General features: G+C 33.0%; 1 protein-coding gene across 1 annotated transcript in view; it reads right to left on the bottom strand.

Annotated features, from left to right (window-relative positions):
- The window catches only part of LOC126880901 (inactive dipeptidyl peptidase 10-like), a 378,845-nt gene that overhangs the window by 95,651 nt on the left and 261,070 nt on the right, over positions 1–22,124 (bottom strand). The window lies entirely within an intron of this gene.

Raw genomic sequence — 22,124 nt, 5'->3', positions numbered from 1 at the left:
TAAATAAATTAAAAAGTACTCTCCCCCACTTCCAGAATTCAATATTTTCATTTTTTTTAAGTTCTATGTGATTAAGAAATAAGACTCAGCATAATTTTAACCCACCACCCCCTTCCCACTTCCCTCGCCATCAAAAAGTCCCATTTTTTTTTTTTATTTTTTTGGGTAAAATAAAATCAATTTTTAAATTTCAAAAAGTTCACAAGCATAATTGAGGCTTTTACAAAATACGTTTATGTTTTATAGATCCCTAGGTTGAGTCCTACATAGCCATACATTTTTTTTATATTTTTTTTGGAAAAATGCGTATAACATTTTTTTTAAGAAGTCTGCAGGTCTAATTTTTTTAATTTTCTGTATTTTTTCAAACACTATATTTTTGATTTTTCTTTCAGATTTTTCCGTAAGGTTCATCATCTTCACAAATTCAAAAACTGTTTTTTTTTCGGGGATTTTGAAGATTTCTCCTATTTTGTAGACTTCAAAATAGAGTAAATCAATGTTTTCTTTTTTTTTATATGTAAATTGAAGTAACTGTGTCCTTTGACACATTTAAAAATGGGGGAAACACGCTCAAAACCCCAAAAACTCTCTAAAAAAACAGTTTTCTTTCAATAAAAGATTTACAAAAAGTAAATGAAAATTCCTTATTTCCGAGAGGATTGCGTGTTAAATAAGTGACCACTACTTACATACTTTTAAAATAATATAACTTATAGATCCTTTAAAAACGAAGAATTCAAAATCTACTCAAACTCTTCCCTGCCCTTTAATAGTCTAGGCGCCAGAGGGGTCACCGTGTCATATTCAATTCTGATGGACAAACTCAACGGTTTCTTATGGATTTTTGGCTGTTGATTACGAATTTCGAGGGAGGATTTAGATCCGAGTGGTCAAAAAATTGTTATTAACAATTTAATTGTTTATAAATTGTTTATAAGGCTCTGGCTCATAAACTAAAAGAGATGAAAAAAAAATGTTTTAAATAAAATTTGTTCCTTAATAAAAAACCAAGAAAACACCGTCTACTAAACTTAAATCTAACGTGTATAACGTAATAACTCAAGATATTGTAAAATTAGTGCACAATGCAAATTGCAAATTGCAAAATAAGTATTTTTCGAAGCTTTGTCGATCTAACTCGGCTTCTGCGCATGCAAATGAGTCTTAGAAGGGGTTGTTTTAAAGCTTAATTAACAGGCTTCCAAACAAAGTTTGTTAAATTACTTGATCTTCATTTGTTTTAAAGTTATACCCGTTTGAATTTACAATTTTCTTAAAAATATTGGACAATCATTTGTTTATAGGGCTTTCAAGCAAATTTGAGCTATAAACATTTATACTTTAATAAACAATAATGATAGAAAAACTCAAAAGGAACAATTTGACGTTATGAAAATGTTCATAAGTTTATTTTTGGCCAAGATGTCGATATTTTAATAGCGCGCGCTATGAGGCGCAAGATCGGCTCACCGCTTAAAGGTTCACGCGCTAACTTCTCGATGCAAATTATAATTTCTATGTATACATACGTTATCTTCATTTTTCATTTTTGAAGATCCTAATAAAATTTTATCATATAATTCTTATAATTAAATCATCATACTGTACCTCGTATCACCTTTCATTCTATTTACTTTGTCTTCTATTTTTTGCACTAAATGAGAAAAAAAAACAATAAAAACTAATATTTCAGAAGTATAACTAAAAAGTAAGTTGATATTATTTAATTATTTCACATATCTAGCTACTGGCAAGTCAATCGCCACGTATTTCGTAGCTCCGAACAAATCGTTTGATTTTGTATAATATACTAATTATTAATTCATTAGACATAAACTATCCTATTAAGTGCAATAAACTCTACAAAAAGTGCTAATTAGTTAGTGTAAAATTTGCAATCTAAAGTGCCTTTTGGAACAGTTTTTGTGAGTACATTTTATCATATTCGTAAACCTTATCAGCATATTCACAGTAAAAACTTTACAACACAAACCATACATACTTATAGACGTTTCACGACCATGTTAATCTTTCGGATCGAATTAACGCCATCTCTTGATTGGAATGGGAACTAAATTGACAAATTTTAGTTACGTGAGAATTTCAAATTATAAATTTTGCGGGATTTTTGATGAAATTTTGCAGGAAATTAAAACAACAGAAAGACAATTCAATGTTTTATTCCATATTTTACTGAAAACTTCAAATATTCCAATTTGTTTTCAAAATGCTAAACACTACTGCTCAATGTGTCACGTGAAAGCACTGATGTGTATCGAGTTGAACGAAAATTTTTGAAAGAATCTTGTACATAGGATGATTGTTTAGATAAATATTACCTTATAATCTTTTACAAACTTCCAAAAATATATAGGTCCGAAATGTTGATGACACACTTGTCTATTGGAATAAACTGTTTCAGGATCTATTATATTGTTTTTTTAATGTGGAGAAACACAACACGGGATGATCAATGTAAACTAAAAATTCTACTCATAAAAATGGAGAGGAGGTTAATACACTTATTAAAATTGTGATTACATCTAATTAAAAACGTAACACCACTATAATAAAATAATTAAGCCACAAACTGTAAAATAGAAAGTAAATAACAAATTAATTTAATTGTCAACTGTCAGTTGTTAAATATGACAAGAGAATTGACTGACAGCGACATCTCTGGATTGGAATGGTAACTAATTTGCTGTCTTGACCTTGACAATTTACGTGAAACGTCTATGAGTATGTATGGTTTGTGCTTTACAATGCCTACGTCACCTAATTGTGGGAATTGTTTAAAACCGATACCTGCCAACGATCGAAAACTTCAGTGCGATGGATGTAAACGACAAATTCACATGGGCTGCTGCACAGAGGTTTCACTTGACGATCGGGTAACCAGACAGAAAGTTCGTGGTATTTGTATTCTGTGCAACTCTTGTAACACAAACGTTGCTAACATTTCTCAAATTAAGGATCTTTTATCTGATCTCAAATTAGATATTAACAGTAAAATGGATGCATTTGATAATAAACTGGCCGAATTAAATGAAAAATTAAAGCAGATTGACTCTCTTAAATCAGTAGAATTTGCGGATAATATAGCTAACGAAGCTGTTGATCGTATTACAAGAGCCAAAAATGTGTTAATCAGAGGCGTCCCCGAAGTGGGTTCTACATCTCAGGCTAAAAAAGATCATGACAATAATGTTATTACATCGGTATTGAGTTCTGTTGGGTGTCAAGAAACTCCGCTGAGTTTTTACAGGGTTGGCAAACCTAATCAACGTTTCCCTCGTATGTTAAAAGTCGTTATGTCTTCCGACTATTTTGCTAAACAAATTCTACGCAACAAATCCAAGCTTCTAGAAGATAAAGACACTGAATCCTTCTCCATAATTGACGACAAAACTCCAATTCAACAACAACGTCTGAAAGACCTTCAAAGCGAACTGGAAACTAGAAAAAACAATGGTGAACGGGACTTGACAATTAAGTACATCCAAGGCATTCCTAAAATTACTACATTTCGCCATTGACCCAAACTCCTCTATGTTCAACGATTGGCTACTTCTTTATACAAACATTGCTTCACTTAATGCTAAATTTACTGAATTTGTATGTAATATTCAATTAATAACACCTCATATTATCTGTATAGCTGAAAGTTGGTTGAATAATAATATTCCTGACTCTTTAATTGCCATACCTAGTTACACTATTTATCGTAAAGACCGACAAAATCGCGTAGGAGGTGGGGTCTGTATTTATCTTTCGGAGTTAATTACTAATAACTTTTCTATTTGTGCTAAAGATATTCAGACTGCCGGATTAGATATTCTTCACCTGACTATCACCAGAAATTCATTTACCATGAATCTAATTTGCTTGTATCGTCCCCCTGATACCCAACCAGGAACTGATAATCTTTTTATTGAATTACTTGAGGAAATATCACTTCTTGACAATCTTGTTATCGTAGGTGACTTTAACTTTCCCGATATCTCATGGCCAGCTATTTCGTTATCTGACGGTGTTAGCTCTCATAATTTATTTAAAAATTTTATTATAAATTCCAACCTGTCGCAACTTATCACCAAACCTACTAGATTTAGACTTAATAATCAACCATCAACGGTCGACCTGGTAATTACAAACGAAGAACAATTAATTTCAACGATAGACATATCTTCTCCAATTGGAAAATCCGATCATGCAGTGATAACTTTCCACATTCAGTTTAACTTATCGAAAAGTCTTAACAAAATGTATACAAAGACTATAACAGTTACAGATTTCTTTAAAGTTAATTCCGCTTTACATCAACTTAATTGGAATAACCTTTTTCCTAACTTAATCGATCCCTCGTCAATGTGGGACACTTTTCTTGACACTACAACTAGAACTATTTCAGTTCATACAACTGAACGTCAGCTGTTTAGAAATCAATTAAAACCTTGGATCAACCTTGCCGCTACACGCTTAATTCGACATAAACGGAAGCTTTGGCAATCTTATAAACGCACAGGTTCCCTTGATGATTTTCTTGTTCACCGTAGATTTTCCAATAGAGTAAAACAATATTTACTAAACCTAAGGAAAGATTTTGAAGAGTCTATCATTGCAAGTGATAATAGTAAGAAAATTTTCCGGTACATTCGCACATCTTTATCATCTAAAGTCTCCATACCATTGCTTCAAAAAGCCGACGGGTCTTTATGTTCTTCGAATAAAGAATCCTCTGATGCTTTATCGCTGTTTTTCACTCAGGTTTTTACAGATGAACCTAATGATGCCGTTCCTCAAATAATGTGTCCACGTTTGCATGCAACTCTTAATGACATCTCTTTCATACCGGAGGTAATTAAACAACATTTACGGAAACTACGCAACAATTCATCGCCTGGTTTGGACGGACTAACCTCCTTTTTCCTAAAACAATGCGCAGATTCTGTAGCAATCCCTCTATCCCTTATGATGAATACTTCCTTTAATCAGGGTTATCTCCCTTCATCGTGGAAATTGGCTTCGGTTACTCCTATTTTTAAGAAAGGCAATAAACTTGATTGCAATAATTATCGCCCAATCAGCCTAGTACCTATTGTCAGCAAGATCATGGAAGCCATTATTTCTGAAGCTATGTCTGAGTTTCTCCTTCACGAAAATGTGATTCCTCACCAACAACATGGTTTTATTAAAGGTCGTTCAGCAATCACGAATTTACTCCATTGTGTTAACGATTGGTCGTCATCTTTAAACGATCGGCATCCTGTTGACGTAGTCTACTTAGATTTCTCCAAAGCTTTCGACCGTGTTCCCAAGCGTCGACTACTAGCTAAATTGGATCACTTTGGTATCCGCGGAAAGTTAAACCTTTGGATTCAGAATTTCCTATCTGATAGGTATTTCCGAGTTCGTGTTGGGGAAGCATATTCATCAGATAAACCTGTCAAGAGCGGAGTTCCACAAGGATCGGTACTTGGACCACTTCTCTTCTGTGTCTAAACAAGCGATCTTCCACTCATTATATCTAGTAAGGTTTCCATTTACGCTGATGATACCAAGTTGTACGTTAATCCTATTGTTAACCAACATGTTCTTCAACATGATCTCGATACAATATTGAAGTGGTCCTTGGAATGGTTACTTCCTCTAAACATTGAGAAATGCGTTGTACTACACATTGGCAAGAACAACCCGTCACTACCGTACTTTATAAATGGACATTCCTTAAGCTCGGTAACCTCCCACAACGACCTCGGAGTGATAATTAACAGTGACTTAAATTGGTCGGAGCATATTGTGTCGGTGTGTAAACGTGCAAACTCGAAACTATTTCTGATACGTAAGTGTTTTACACGTATTTCTTTAAATTCCATGTGCAGACTTTATTCAATATACGTCAGACCTACTCTTGAGTTTGCAGGACCGGTTTGGAATCCAGATCTCGCTCGTGACAAGGTATTAATCGAAAATGTGCAGCGTAAAGCTACAAGACTCGCATTCGGCCGCGTAAGACCTTGTTATGAAGATAGACTCACCATGGCTCATCTAACGACTTTCGAGCGTCGACGTCTTCGAGGTGATCTAATTTTGTGCTTCCGAATTCTGAAATACAACTTTGGAAACCTAAATACCATGTTTACCATAAACCGAGATGATAGATTAAGAGGCCACCAATACAAATTACCACCAATACAGTTCTGCCAAGAAAACGATATGATTATTTCAAACACATTTTTTAAACTCCCCAAAAGAAGGCTTTATACGTGGACATCACCTCAACATAACGCACAGAAAATAGTTAGAAATCAAATAGACTTTGTGTTGATAAATGAAAGATACAAAAACGGCATAAAATCGGTTAAGGCGTACCCAGGCGCAGATGTTTCCTCGGACCACAATCCCTTGATAGCGCGTGTAAGCATTAAACTTAAGAAACCTTCACAAAGGGTAAAACCAGATTACATAGATACCAGCCGCTTACAGAACTCAAAAATCAAAGAAGAATTAAAGCAACAGATAAACGGTAACCTAAGAATGTTGTCTACAAAGGAACCAAACACGCACGTAGAAAACAAGTGGCAAGACTTAAAAGAAGCCCTAATAAAACCCGCTCAGAATATCCTTAGCAGAGGAAATACGACAAAAAGACAAGAATGGATGACAGAGAAAATTTTAAGTCTCATGGAGGAACGAAGACAGTTTAAGGGAAAATGCAAACAAAAATACAACGAGATGCACAAGCAAATTAGAGATGAAATAAGGTCAGCGAAAGAAAACTTTTACAAAAGAAAATGTGAAGAAATTGAAGAACTGCAATTAAAACATGACACGTTTAACCTACATAAAAAGGTAAAAGAATTGGCAGGTATACAAAAAAGGAAGCATCCCAATGTGCTATACAACGCAAATGGACAAATAATAACTGACCTACAAGAAAAGCTTACAACCTGGAAGAATTATATAGAAGAACTCTTTGCCGATGAAAGAGAGGATCATGATATTGGTAACATACAAGGTGAGGAAGGACCAAAAATCTCTAAAGAAGAAATACTATATGCTATAAAAACAATGAAAAATGGCAAATCACCGGGTCCAGATGGACTTCCATCGGAACTTCTTAAGCTTGTGGAAGATGAAACAGTAAATGTTTTGGTTGACCTCTTTAACTGCATTTATAAAACAGGAGAAATACCTAAGGAATGGCTTCTGTCAACTTTTGTAACTATTCCAAAGAAAACAAACGCAAAACTGTGCACCGACCATCGCACAATAAGCTTAATGGGACACACACTAAAAGTATTTCTTAAAGTGATACATACAAGAATTCACAAAAAACTAGACGCTGACATCAGTGATACTCAGTTCGGGTTTCGAAACGGGCTTGGAACAAGGGAAGCACTATTTGCACTTAATATCATGTGCCAAAGATGCCTGGATGTTAACCAGGATATATATATATGTGCTTTATTGACTACAACAAGGCGTTCGATAAAGTTCGCCACGAACACCTGATGAGACTGTTGGTAGAGAAAAACTTGGATAAAAGGGACGTCAGAATTATCTTCAATATTTACTATAACCAGAAGGCGAATATTAGAGTAGAACGGGAAACAACCGAGGAACTCGAGATCAAAAAAGGCGTAAGGCAGGGATGCATACTTTCACCAACCTTGTTTAACTTATATTCAGAAGATATTATAAACAGAGCCCTTGCTGACCAAGATATAGGGGTTAAAATAAATGGCACTTTAATAAACAATTTGAGATACGCTGATGACACAGTATTAATAGCAGACACCCCGGAAGATCTCCAAACACTGATAAACAGAATAGTAGAGTGCAGCGAAAAGTTCGGTTTATCACTTAACATCAAAAAAACAAAAATAATGATGGTGTCGAAATCTCCACAAAATTTTTCTGACATAACCGTACATGATCAAAGAATTGAGCGTGTTAGAAAATATAATTACCTGGGAACTGTTATTAATGAAAACAACGACAACTCTGAAGAAATCAAGATCAGAATAGAAAAAGCTAGAGCTACTTTTACCAAAATGAAAACAGTTTTATGCGGAAGAGAGCTAAGTTTAAATCTTAAAATTCGCCTCATGAGATGTTACGTGCTGTCAGTTCTTTTCTATGGAATGGAAGCTTGGACACTGAAAAAGATCGATACAAGGAAAATAGAAGCATTCGAGATGTGGACGTACCGCAGGATACTGAGAATATCGTGGACAGAGAGAATGACAAACATGGAAGTGTTGCGAAGGATGCAGAAAGAAAAAGAACTTGCGCTTACTATTAAAAAGCGCAAACTGCAATACTTGGGACATATAATGAGGGGACAAAAGTACCAGCTACTACAATTAATTATTCAGGGAAAAATAATAGGTAAAAGATCCATTGGCACAAGAAAACATTCATGGTTGAAGAATTTAAGAGATTGGTACAAGTGCAGCAGCTGCCAATTATTTAGATCTACGGTATCAAAAATACGCATAGCCTTGATGATAGCCAAACTTCGGAACGAGGACGGCACCTGAAGAAGAAGAATACAAATTAAAGAAGGAGCAGGCAATAGCACGGTCCAGAGTAAACTTCTTGCCTAACAGGATATTTAATATTTGGAATAATTTAGATCGAGACACCATATCAGCAACTACAGTGAATACGTTTAAAAACAGACTGGATGCGACAATATTTCATACATAAAAATTGCACGATGTTAAATTTTCTATGGATATTTTACTAATATCTCTTATTTTATGTAACTGTCAGTAGTTATTTTACATTGTTATTTTTCTTTGTTTTTGGGCATAATAGTAGCTCGCTCCTCTGCCCTTACTTGTTATGTAATAATAATAATAATAATAATAATATTTTTACAAACATTTTTTTATGCATCTGCAAATCTGCATAGAGATATAAAGGGAATATCAGTTTTTTTACATCTGCATAAGTTTTTTTTTATTTTAACAGTTACATGGTGGTACAAGTCTGTTCTTGTAGGCAGTAAAACTAAAACTTTTTGAGGCTTCAGAGTCTAATTGTCTCTATGATATCCATATAAAGTGGATATAGTTCTTTTGCAGCATCATCAAGGCCCGTCAATTTTGTGTATGCCGCCACATCATAAATGCTCGTTTTATATGCAATGATGATGCTGCAAAAGAACTCGTTCCATTTTTATATGGATATCACGTATTGGTTCATTTGCTTGCGTAGAAGCCGAGTTACGATCGATAAAGCGTCGGAGAATACATACTTACTTGACTGTGAGCCAATCTTGCGCCTCATAGCGCGCCATTAAAATATCGACATCTTAGCCAAAAATAAACTTACGAACATTTTCGTAAGCTCAAATGATTCCTTTTGAGTTTTTATCATTATTGTTAATTAAAGTATAAATGTTTATAGCTCAAGTTTGCTTGAAACCTTTATAAACAAATTAATGTACAATTTTTTTGAGAAAATTATAACTTCAAATGGGTATAACTTTGAAACAAATGAAGATCAAATAATTTAACAAACTTTGTTTGGAAGTCTCTTAATTAAGCTTTAAAATGACACTTTACAAGGCTCCATTGCATGCGTAGAAGCCGAGTTATGATTGATAAAGCTTCGAAAAATACTTATTTTGCAATTTGCATTGTGTTCTAATTTTACAATATCTTGAGTTCTGATTATCAGATTTAAGTTTAGTAAACGGTTATTTCTTCATTTTTTATTAAGGAACAAATTTTATTTAAAAATTTTTTTTCTATTTTTTTTAGTTTATGAGCCAGAGCTCTATAAACAATTTATAAACAATTGAATTGTTTATAACAATTTTTTGACCACTCGGATCGAAATCCTCCCTCGAAATTTGTAATCAGCAGCCAAAAATCCATAAGAAACCGTTGAGTTTGTCCATCAGAATTGAAAATGACACGGTGGCCTCTATTTGGCGCCTAGACTATTAAAGGATAAAATAGATTGACCCGTCCTTTTTCTATTTTGGAGCTACCAAAGGCATATTTAAATTTAGAATATTGGGATGTTTTCCTCCATTTATCCGCCAATTAGGCAACTTTCAAATCTAGTTTAAATTTTCTGTAAATTTATTCGATTATAGAGATTGTTTGACCTAATTTCAGAGTAATTTTGAAAATGTTAATTATAATGTAACTAGTTTGTAAGAGAATAAATTTAGAGAGTAAAATATAATTTACTAATTAAAAATACTAATTTCGAAGAACTAATTTACGATTTTATTTATTCAAAAATGTACCCAGGATCCAATACCGTGTTTGAGTAGTAGTTTGGAATGAGAATCATAATATAGTACAATGGATATAAATATTACTGTTTTCACCCATTATACAACATTCTTCTCTTTCTTGTGGTGCTGTCTCCTCTTGTGCTACGCATGGTTGGTACTGCTATATGGAGTAGAGGGCTGGACACGCAAAACGAGGAATATACACAAATTGGAAACCTTCGAAATGTGGCTTTATCGCCGTATCCTAAAGATACCATGGACGGCAAAAGTCACAAATGTAGATGTCCTTAAAAAAATCAACCAAGAATACAAACTTTTCAAAACCATCAAGAAAAGGAAGACGGCGTATCTGGGTCATACCATGCGAAACTAAAAATACCAGTTCCTTCAACTTATAATAGAGGGTAAAATTGAAGGCAAGAGAGGAATAGGACGCAAGAAAATGTCCTGGGTCCGAAACATAAGGCAATGGACAGGGATTAACGACATTTAATCTCTGATATATTTGCAAGACAAAGAGCGTTCATGGAAACTGTGATCGCTCTTTGTGGATTTGCTAACCGTGGATTTGAATCTAAAGAAGAAGCTGTCTCCTTTAGTGGAGATTAGCGACTACACTAGCAAATCTATTTCTGTCCAATACGACTCAAATCAAATATGTTGAATCAAGGCCGGTCCAGGCTCTGATATTTTTAAGCCATGAAATCATGCGCATACCGGGACACCGATTTTTTTCAATATTTCCCTGGATGACCAGTTGCGCGAGGCGGTATCTACTTTTCTTTTCTCATTATGTGTCCTATGTAGCTAACTTTTTAACTTTCATGATCCTTAGCAGCTCCCTACCTGCACCTATTCTCCGCAGGACATTTTTGTTTGTGAAATGGGTTTTACTAGGCATTCTCAAAATACTTCTATAAAGCCAGAGTCCAATGGCTTCTAACTTGTTCATCAGCGTTTTGTTAAGCGTCCAGGTCTACTTTCTATACCTTATTATTAACCATACATAGCAATGCAAAAAACCACATCTAATACTGATATTAATGCTACTTTTATAAAATTATCGCTCTTACTTCTTGTTTAATAAGTTGGTTGTTGAACCAGCAACACAGGTATTTGTATTTTTCTACGTATTCAAGCTGTTAGTGGTTCACATATTTGGAAGGGGCAATTTTTTGTTTTTGATATTTGCAGTTTAATTTTCATTTCTAACCACGTACTTTGTCCACATGATGAAAAATCCGTAGAAATACTACATGTAATTATCCAAGGAAAAAAACGTCCTGGCTTAGGAACCTCCGCCAGAGGTATGGAGTGAGCACCACGACACTATTTGGTCAGATGTGGACAAAGTAAAAATCATGCGAGTGACCACCAATTTTTTGGGAAGACAAGGTACTTAAAGAAAAAGATATTTTCATAACTTTCATTTTCGCAATATTGAGTTTTATCCCCATTTTTCACAACTCTCAGTGACCCTATTTAACAGTATCTGTAGACTATGGTCTGAATCAGTCAATAAAACAGAGTAACCTGCACAAAGGATGTTATTTACTCTTCATTCGTTTGTCCTGATACAATTCTAAAGCCGTAGCCGTTAAACAGTATCGGGGATAGCGCACAATCCTGTCTGTCACCTGGTTGTATTTCAGTTGGCCTTGACGTGTTACCATTTTTGTTTATGATGGCTGTCTGATAACCCGAGAATAGTGCTAAAGGTGAAAAATTTGATCACGGAAGCCAGGGTAGTTTTAATAACTTTCAATAATCTAAACATATTAGTAAAAATACGAATGGAGTAGAAGCAGCATTTATTTTCCAATAAGTACTCATAATAGACAATTGATCCAAATAATGGCATAACCCAGACATCCAAAGTGAAAGTTATCCACCAACACCAAATTGTTCTATATGGTCTACATAATGTTCAGAAAAAAGTCACAAAATTTGAGCGTCGGGTTGGGGTGGGGGGCGGGGAGAAAACGGTAAATTCGTAGTTTTTTAAACTTTTCGTCAATATTTCTAAAACTATGCGGTGTAGCATGAACAATTTTCTAAACAAAAATGTTCTACATTAAATTTGAAATAAAAAGGGCCCTATGCATAATCCTTCTAAAATGAACAGTTCCAAAGTTACAGAGGTAATATACTATAATTGGTCGAAAAAATGGCCTAACCCAGACATCTAAAGTAAAAGTTTTCCAAACACCAAATTGTTCTATAGAGTCCACATATTGTTCAATAAAAAGTTACACCATTTTGGGGGGAGATGGAGGAGAATTCAGTAAATTAGTAGTTTGTTTACGTTTCTCGTCAATATTTCTCAAACTGTGCTTTAGCATAAACAATGTTCTATAGAAAAATGTTCTACATAAAATTTAAAACAATAAAGATCTGATATATAATTGTTATAAAATCAACGGTTCCAGAGTTACGGAGGGAGAAAAGTGGAGGTTTTCGATACTTTTTATATCATTTGGGCAACTGATGATGATTTTGGGTGGTGAGGTTGACGTTTCTTCAAGGGCCTATCACTAACATACCGTCGGACATAGAAATAGCAAATTTTATTTACAAAACACAATAGGTCCTGTTAAAGAAAATTGAAGACCTATTTACAATAACAACATAACTTAGATTTCTGTAATTTTTTAGTGTAAAAATACAATTTCTATGACAGAATTGAAAATTTTAATGATATTATTTATAGATATAATTTATACATATTATATCTATAATATTTATAAATAATATCAATAAAATTTACAAATTCTTTTATATAGAAATTTGGTTTTTACACAAACAAATTACAGAAATCTTAAAAATACAGTTATGTTGTTTTTGTAAATAGGTCTTCAATTTCTATCATCAGTAATAATATTATAATTTGCCCGAAAAATATAAAAAGTATCGAAAACCTCCACATTTCACCCTCCGTAACTCTGGAACGGTTGAATTGATAACAATTATGTATACAACCTTTTCTGTTTTAAATTCTATGTAGAACATTGTTGTATAAAATATTGTTTACGCTAAAGCATAGTTTTAGAAATATTGACGAAAGACGCAAAAAAACTACTAATTTACCGACTTCTCCCCCATCTCCCCACCACAACTTTTACCTTGGATGTCTGGGTTAGGCTTTTTTGGACCAATTATACTATACTACCTCCATAATTTTGGAACCGTTCATTTTAGAATGATTATGCATAGCGAGGGTATCCCAACAGAATGCACTAAGTCAATTTTTTTAATTATTTAACTGTTATTGCAGTCGTATATAAAAAGGTATGCTCTATATACTGCACAAACACACTAAGTCGTATTTCCTAGTCCATTAGGAAAGGAAAAACCCTCACCCCTAGAATTTCATTTTTTTACATTCTATGTGATCAAAAAATAAGACAGTATAATTTTAATGCTCCCTACGTGCCAAGCTGGGAAAAGTTCTTGTACATACTTTACTTTGGAGAAACATATTTTATATACTTAATCAAACAACGCAAATATATGGTTTATTCTTTTATGTTTGATGTATTGAATAAACTTTTATTATTTTCCATATTTAAATACTTCCTTTTTATTTCATTATAAGCAATGTTTATTTGCTCATTTCTGAGAATGATATAGCAAGTGAATTTCTTTTGCTATTTTGTCTTTTTGTTTTGCAAATAGGAGGGTTCTTTATAATTTCAAATTATTTATTAATAATTGAATAAATTTAATTTTGCTTCACTCATATTTTGATTTAGTATGTGTATATTAGTTAGCATATAACAAAAGGTAATTCGATATTAAAATTTACCGTTTCGCATTTTTTGTTTTGCTCCTTCACAGAATAAAAGATTAATTATATTTCTGACTAACTACACTCACCGTCACGAAAAACGGTCACCCTTATAATTTCTGATAAAATTGCCTCGAACGTTTAATCAAAGAATACTCCATCCAAGAAGAAGCGAAAGCACCTGTCGGCTCCTTTGATATTCAGGGGACAGAAATATCGATCGGAGAATGGTAGGGGTAATACTTCACACTACACTAAGAAAAGTAATGAGGAATTCGTTCAAAACTGTAGGAAATTTGAGTTACACTGAGAAACAAAGTAATAATTATAACTATAGTGTTTTTAAGTTGATCCATTAATATGAATTGTATTTTTTTTCTGTAAAATTTAATATAACTCATATATCAATTTTGTACTGATGAGTAAAAAGGTTTTAAGTTAAAAATATCGATTTTGACTAAGTTTTGTAAACTTATGTAAACGTGATGGATTTTTAATGCTTAGTTGAATTTAATAGTTAATTTCAAAATAGAGGTTAAAGTTTCTATCGATTTCTATTACTTTTTTTCGTACTAAAAAACTTAAAAAATAGATATTTTTGACCTTTTTACTTAGTACAGAATTATACTTTCAAATTTTCTATTAACTTTGTCTTAGATTGATAATTTTTTTTGTTTCCTTCTGATAAATTTCTTTGAATGTCTATTGACCTCCAACACCACCATATTCTCGCTGCACGAGGAAACTCTGCGGCTGAGGCTAGAATGACTTTATTCACCTTCGATTTCTTTCTGTGCATCTGTGGTTTCTGGAAACTCTGGTTGTACTGTACCAAATTCAACTCGCCTGGATATATAACAATTATCCCATCACATCTAGCATCTAATACTTGGGAATTAATCTATCAGCTGACAACAATATCGAAGAAGAGGTAAAAGAACAAATAATTAAAGCCAGTAGAACGGCCGATGCCTAAACGGCACAATTTGGATAAACAAACACGTAAGAGTGCAAACAAAGGCCCGAATATATAAGTCAGTTATTAGGCCAGTTATGACTTATACGGCCGAAACAAGACCAGATTTGTACAAGCAAAACACAAAAACATCTGGAGACCAACCAAATGAAGATCTTAAGAAGGATTGCTGGAAAAGGACTACAGGACAGGGTAAGAAGTGAGGAAATCAGACGCATATGTGGGGTGGACAATGTAAATACCTGGGTAAAGAAGAGTGGACTCAACATATAAGCAGGATGTTCGAATCAAGGATAGTAAGGGACAAGTCACTGTTAGGCAGAAGAAGTATAGGACACCCAAGGAAAAGCTGTAATGACAATTTAGGGACAGAATGAAATGCACCGTTGAAGAAAAACAGGCAGTACTGCCTATATAAAAGAAAGAAGACATCAGATCTAGCATCTAGCCCCCTTAACCTGTTTCTTATTTTGTGTCCAATAGGATCCACACCCAATTTTTTCGTATATACTGATTCCTAACATTATCTTTTCTAGTTATTCGCTAGTTCTAGTTATTAATAACTACGGAATTAATACGGAACTTAACCTAACCCTAATGAAGCTCTGCTTTCACACAAAATTTTCCAGTTTCAGCTGCATTCGCTCTCTCTCTAATTGTTACCTTCTGATACATCTCTTATACCACTCTCACATATTCAGCCGGCACTCCTTTCCTACTTTAGTACCATTAGGTTTCTGGTAACTTTGCTATATGCCTTCCCAAGATTAATAAACAGTATGTGCAAGTCTTTCTCTTCCACTCATAAGTTTTTCCCTCAGCTGTCATAAAATAAAAATTGATGTTGTGGACCTGCCTTGCATAAATTCAAAATGACCTTTATTTCTAGAACCGTACACTAAATTTATACTATTGCAAATTAGATTAAACATTAAATAGCTATGTTTAAATTGTTTTTATGCTTTATTAAAAATCTGGGAATAAATAATTTCAATAGATAGGTACGTATATGGAATCACATAAATGTTTGAAAATGAATGAAAATGAATCACATAAATGTTTAAAAAGAACTTTCTCTCATTGCCCTACCCCTACGATCGTTTACCTGCTACGGTTTCTCGGTACTGAAAGGAGAATTATTTGTTCACGATCTAAATCTAGTGGGGCATACCAGTACGAACCACTCAAGAAAATCCACCTTTGCGTGGAACCATCACAATGAGAGTTTATTTTAACAATAGATATGTTTAATAGTATTATCCTTTTTTCTACAATTAGAAAAGATTAAACAACACAATAATTTTATAAATACATTCACATTATTTGTTAGGTTCAACAAACAGCTGTTAGGGTTTAGGTTTAGGTTGAGAAATAAGAAATAATACATGAAACATGGCGGATCGTACATGCGCAAAGAAATTTGGATCGTGAAATAGTCGATGCTTTCGCTTCTTGTTGGATGGAGTATTCTTTGGTTTAATTTTTGTTGGTTGTTCTTAGGAATTTGACAAACAATAAACACAGTTTAGCAGAAATCCCCAAATACAGTTTTTAAAGAGAAATGTTTTTTAAATTTAAAATTTTTCCAGATATTATCAAAAAATATTAACGACATTGAAGTCATCATCGTACCCTTCCTTCAGTGTTACAAGTAGGCTGTGCACTTTTAATTGTTTTGTATAAATTCTTGTGTTTGTATAAATTCTTGGCAATTTCAAGATATTTGTGTGTGCAGAAATTGTTGCAACTCTTGTTGCTCACATTCTTGACCGAACAAGTAGTTCAGAGAGACAAGGAAAAAAAAATATCCTGTTGGTGACACAACCCCCTCCAGGCCGAAACCAATTTTTTTGAATAGTATGGACATCTGTAATAATATCCTATGTATATGTTTCCTGCAGCCGATTTTGATGATATACATAGTTATAAACAAATGAAAATCAAAAAACGGTAAATTTTAGCTTTTTTCGTCTATAACCAAGAAAATAAGTATTTTAAACAAATTTTAGACTGCGAAACTCATAAATCGTATAAAAATATTCAATAAGGTGTTCGCTGAATATGTCTATCCTTATTGGTTGCTTAGAAAATTGCAAAATAAATCTTAAATTTTGAATTTTTATAAATATTCATAACTTATGTAAAAATAACTTAGAACGTTCTTATTACACGGAATGCTGAGACTTCTGGTGCTTAAATCATTCCCTGAATTTCAAAACAATTGGTCAAATAGTTTAAAAGGTATTTAATATGTTTAATCCCAAATTAATTCTTTTTGCAACGCTATAAGTCAGAAAATGATGAATTTACACTAATACTTTAAAATGTTTATAAAAGAAGAAGATTTATACTACTAATTAAAAAAAATACAAAAAATAATTCTAAATACTGCAAAATTATTTTGCAAAAACATATGAATTAAAAAAGGGTGGGGGGCTAACTTCGTCCCTAATTGTCCTAAAACAATTGTTTTTGTTTCTAAATGTGTACAAAAATTCAGTCTTTCCAAATATGAAAAAATAATTTTTCTACGGGCAACGGTTAAAAAATTATTCTAATTGTTTATAAGTAAGCAAAAAATCAACGTGTTTTTGCAAAATAATTTTACACTGTTTAAAATTACTTTTTGTCATTTTTTTTAATTAAGTCAATAGTTTCAATGTTCTTCTTACATAAACTGTCAGAAGTCTTATTGTAACCTCATAATTTTCTGGCTTTTAGTGTTGCAAAAAAAATTAATTTGGGAAATACAAATTAAATAACTTTGAAACTATATAATTTAACCTTCCGATGACCAACCTTTTTTTGTTACACGGATGACCAAGGAGGGGGGGGGGGGAATGACCCAGGTCAAAAATGTCAAAAATGACAATTAACAAAAAAATAGTTTTTTTAATTCTTTTAATTTTTTTAATTTTTTTAATTTTTCTTGGCATGGACTTTATGTCATTCAGCCAGTCACAACATGAGTATTAGTTTTAACTATTTAGAATGGGAAATAAGCCACAATATTATTAAAAAATGATTTTTATTAACGTTTCGACGCCCAAATCGGGTGCCGTTGTCAAAATACAAAATACTATTAATATAAACAAAAATGTTGTTGCTTAGTAAAAAAATTCTTCTAATAATTTATTTAATTTGACTCATTTATATCGGCAATTCAGATACATATGATACATTTTAAAGTAGAAGACTTTAAAATGATATTGCCAATATTTATGAGTTGCGTTCCTGGGACGACTTTACTGAAAGATAGTTCATTCGATTACATGAAATCAACCCAACTCAAGAATATCCGTCACAAAAAAATCATAGCATGTGATCTGTCTTTAAAAAGACAACCACATGCAACGGTGACATTAAAATTCTCGCGTTAGAGATCTCATAGTAAATCACGAGGGAAAACCAGGAAAAACCTCGTGATACTATCCCGACATCGTAAGTATTTGGTCTTACATTTAATTTACTCTCAAAATTAATACCAAATTCTGACTGTACTATAATTTTGTTTAAATTATAAATAATATCAATAATACATGGGTATATAAGTAATACTAAAATATAAAATATGTACTAACTCGACTATTGACTTACTAATTGTGGTATTTTCTTTCTATTGACTTCCTCTTTCAGTATGGGTATCCACATCCTACTGCATTCCACCGAGGAATTTGCGACACAATTGGTTTCGTTTAGCATAATTAGAGCCGCTTCTTTGATTTTTCTCTTTTTACTATCTGTTTCTTTCAGGACTATACTTGAATCTCTCCACTGAACTCTATGTTCATTATCCCATGCGTGTTGACATATTTGAGATCTATCAAATTCTCTATTTTTAATATGTGGAATGCAGTAGGATGTGGATACCCATACTGAAAGAGGAAGTCAATAGAAAGAAAATACCACAATTAGTAAGTCAATAGTCGAGTTAGTACATATTTTATATTTTAGTATTACTTATATACCCATGTATTATTGATATTATTTATAATTTAAACAAAATTATAGTACAGTCAGAATTTGGTATTAATTTTGAGAGTAAATTAAATGTAAGACCAAATACTTACGATGTCGGGATAGTATCACGAGGTTTTTCCTGGTTTTCCCTCGTGATTTACTATGAGATCTCTAACGCGAGAATTTTAATGTCACCGTTGCATGTGGTTGTCTTTTTAAAGACAGATCACATGCTATGATTTTTTTGTGACGGATATTCTTGAGTTGGGTTGATTTCATGTAATAGAATGAACTATCTTTCAGTAAAGTCGTCCCAGGAACGCAACTCATAAATATTGGCAATATCATTTTAAAGTCTTCTACTTTAAAATGTATCATATGTATCTGAATTGCCGATATAAATGAGTCAAATTAAATAAATTATTAGAAGAATTTTTTTACTAAGCAACAACATTTTTGTTTATATTAATAGTATTTTGTATTTTGACAACGGCACCCGATTTGGGCGTCGAAACGTTAATAAAAATCATTTTTTAATAATATTGTGGCTTATTTCCCATTCTAAATAGTTAAAATTGTAAAAATGCCACAAGAAAATAGCTTCAGAACAACATTAATGAGTATTAGTGTCATGTGTAGTGTGTATGTTGAGTAAGTGTCTTGTTACTTTGCAAAGTCGACGTCGTTAGCGTAAAACTACTTGGAATTACACATAATAGACTGTATTTTACTAAACATCAACTTCAGAATATATTTTTTATTCGTAAAATATAGGGATTTTTTTTTTATTTCAAAATACGAGGATATCTAGAATGATACTAAAGTCAGATAAAAAAATAATGAGTTAAAAATTGAAAATACTTTTGAATTTATTAAAGAAAAACATACGCTGGGGTCACAATTTCCCCCGCTTGGTCATCCGAAGGTTAAGCACCAGAAGTCTCAGCAATTCGTGTAATAAGAAGGTTCTAAGTTAATTTTTACATAAGTTATGAATATTTATTAAAACTCAAAATTTCTGATTTATTTTGCAATTTTCTAAGCAACCAAGAAGGACAGATATACTCAGCGAACGCCATATTAAAATTTTTTAGACGATTTATGAGTTTATTACTCTCAAATTTGTTTAAAATGCTTAACTTTTTGGGTGTAGACCAAAAAATCGAAAATTTACCGTTTTTTAATCTTCATTTGTTTATAACTATGTATATCATCAAAATCGGCTGCAGAAAACATAAAGGTTATTAATATAGATGTCCATACTACTCAAAAAATTTGGTTTCGGCCTGGAGGGGGATGTGTCACGAGAAAAATCTTATTTCTCTGGGTTTAAGTCAAGTTTACGTGGAACATCCATAAACTACGTCGTAAAAATTTTGGACTTTTTAATACCCTCCCCCCTTCCGTCGTATAGCGTCGTTTACAGTTGACCCTCCTCCTCATACCGACGTCGCAATTGCAACTCAAGACCCCCTTTTTAGTGATTTTTTTTAATTCCATGTTATTTCTGGATTTTTTAAAGTTAGCTATCAAAGTTTATTTACGAATGTATCCAAATCAGTATTACTATGTAGCTCATTAATAGCCACGTACTTTTTTCTCTCAAGTCACAATCTTCCTTAACTACATCATATAAATATTGATACCTATTTTGTTTTGATTTCAATACCATTTTTTAATTAAAAATAAATACAATGTACCAACTAAATAAAATAGAATATTTTATTTCTATTCATTCTTGTAGAATTGTTTCACACAGGGTATTCAGTAAATAAATGAACAGTTTAATATTTATTGCTTCCAGACGTTGTCCTGTACAGAAGCGTTTGTTTAAATACATAGAACAATGTTTTATTGTTTGTTGTTCTGTACAAAACTGCTAGCAATATTATTAAGGCTGTGAGTGACAAAAACGAAACAAAAAGTATGCGATAAAAGTAATATGCCTACTAATTCTTTTTAATTTTAAATAAGGTATATTTTTATAAATAAAATAAATTTCGATCAAGAGTCAGGATACTGTTAACCGAGATACGATAGTATCAAGCGGCGCCGCTAGGAGGAGCTTCTCCAACAATGCGTCTCAGAATACCTTAAGAACACTTGGTCATTTTGTACTCTAAACCGAGTAAAGCATGAAAAAGAAAAAGAAAATAATCGTTTTCGTTTTGATTCAATTCGAGTCTCTTGCCATCCTCTGACACAGTGTTTCTGGGTCTCTACCCTTTATCGAATATATTTTTATATTCGTGAACATCAAACGACGTTGGATGTGCACTCATGGCCCCCTCCCCGTCGTAATAAGCAAAGAAAGGCCCCCTCCCCCTTTTTAACGACGTAGTTTATGGATGTTCGCTTAACAGATACGGAGTTTCGCACAGTAAAGTGCTTGTTTCATAGAGACAGAAGTTTAAAATTTACGTCCTGAACAAGTCCTCATAGAAAATCTACTTATCGGGACGAACGTGTTATAGTGTCTTCAGGACTAAGAAATTGTTAACAGAGAGTCAACTAGATCCAGAATAAAGCAGGCCAGAGCAGCTATTAGAAGGATGTCCAAAGAATTGTGTAACAGAGATCTAAAATTTGCATAGCCTACTTAGATGGTACAGTTTCCTGGTCTTACTTTATGTTGTTGATTGTTGAGTCTTTCCTGTTGTAGAGGAAATTGAATTTGGACGTAAGGTGACACAGCGTATTAACGCCAGTTCCCTTTAGTACCTACTCCGAAGAGATATGCGGATGAGACTGTCATCTTAGCCGAAAATATTGAAGATTTTCAAAGACTGGTGAACAGAATAGCGATATAAATATAGCCAAGAATACGGTCTAACAATGAACATCAGGAAGACAAAATTTATGAGAATATCTAAAACTCAAAGACATAACTAGAATCTCCTCATAAACGGAACCAATGTCGAACGAGTAGACCAATATTCGTATCTTGGAACACTGATCAACTGCACAAATAATTACTTCCAGGAGATTAAAATTAGAATAGGCTAAAGCGAATTTTAACAAAATGAGCAAAGTGCTCTACACACGGGATTTAAAGTTAGAGCTAAGAGTAAGGTTGGCTAGATGATACGTTTTCTCGATTTTGTTTTACGGAATGAAAGCCTGGCCCTTGA

This window comes from Diabrotica virgifera, chromosome 2, assembly GCF_917563875.1.
Source record: "Diabrotica virgifera virgifera chromosome 2, PGI_DIABVI_V3a".
Classification (NCBI taxonomy): domain Eukaryota; kingdom Metazoa; phylum Arthropoda; class Insecta; order Coleoptera; family Chrysomelidae; genus Diabrotica; species Diabrotica virgifera.
The sequence above is the reverse complement of the archived record's forward strand: the minus strand, read 5'-3'. Positions and strand labels throughout refer to the sequence as shown.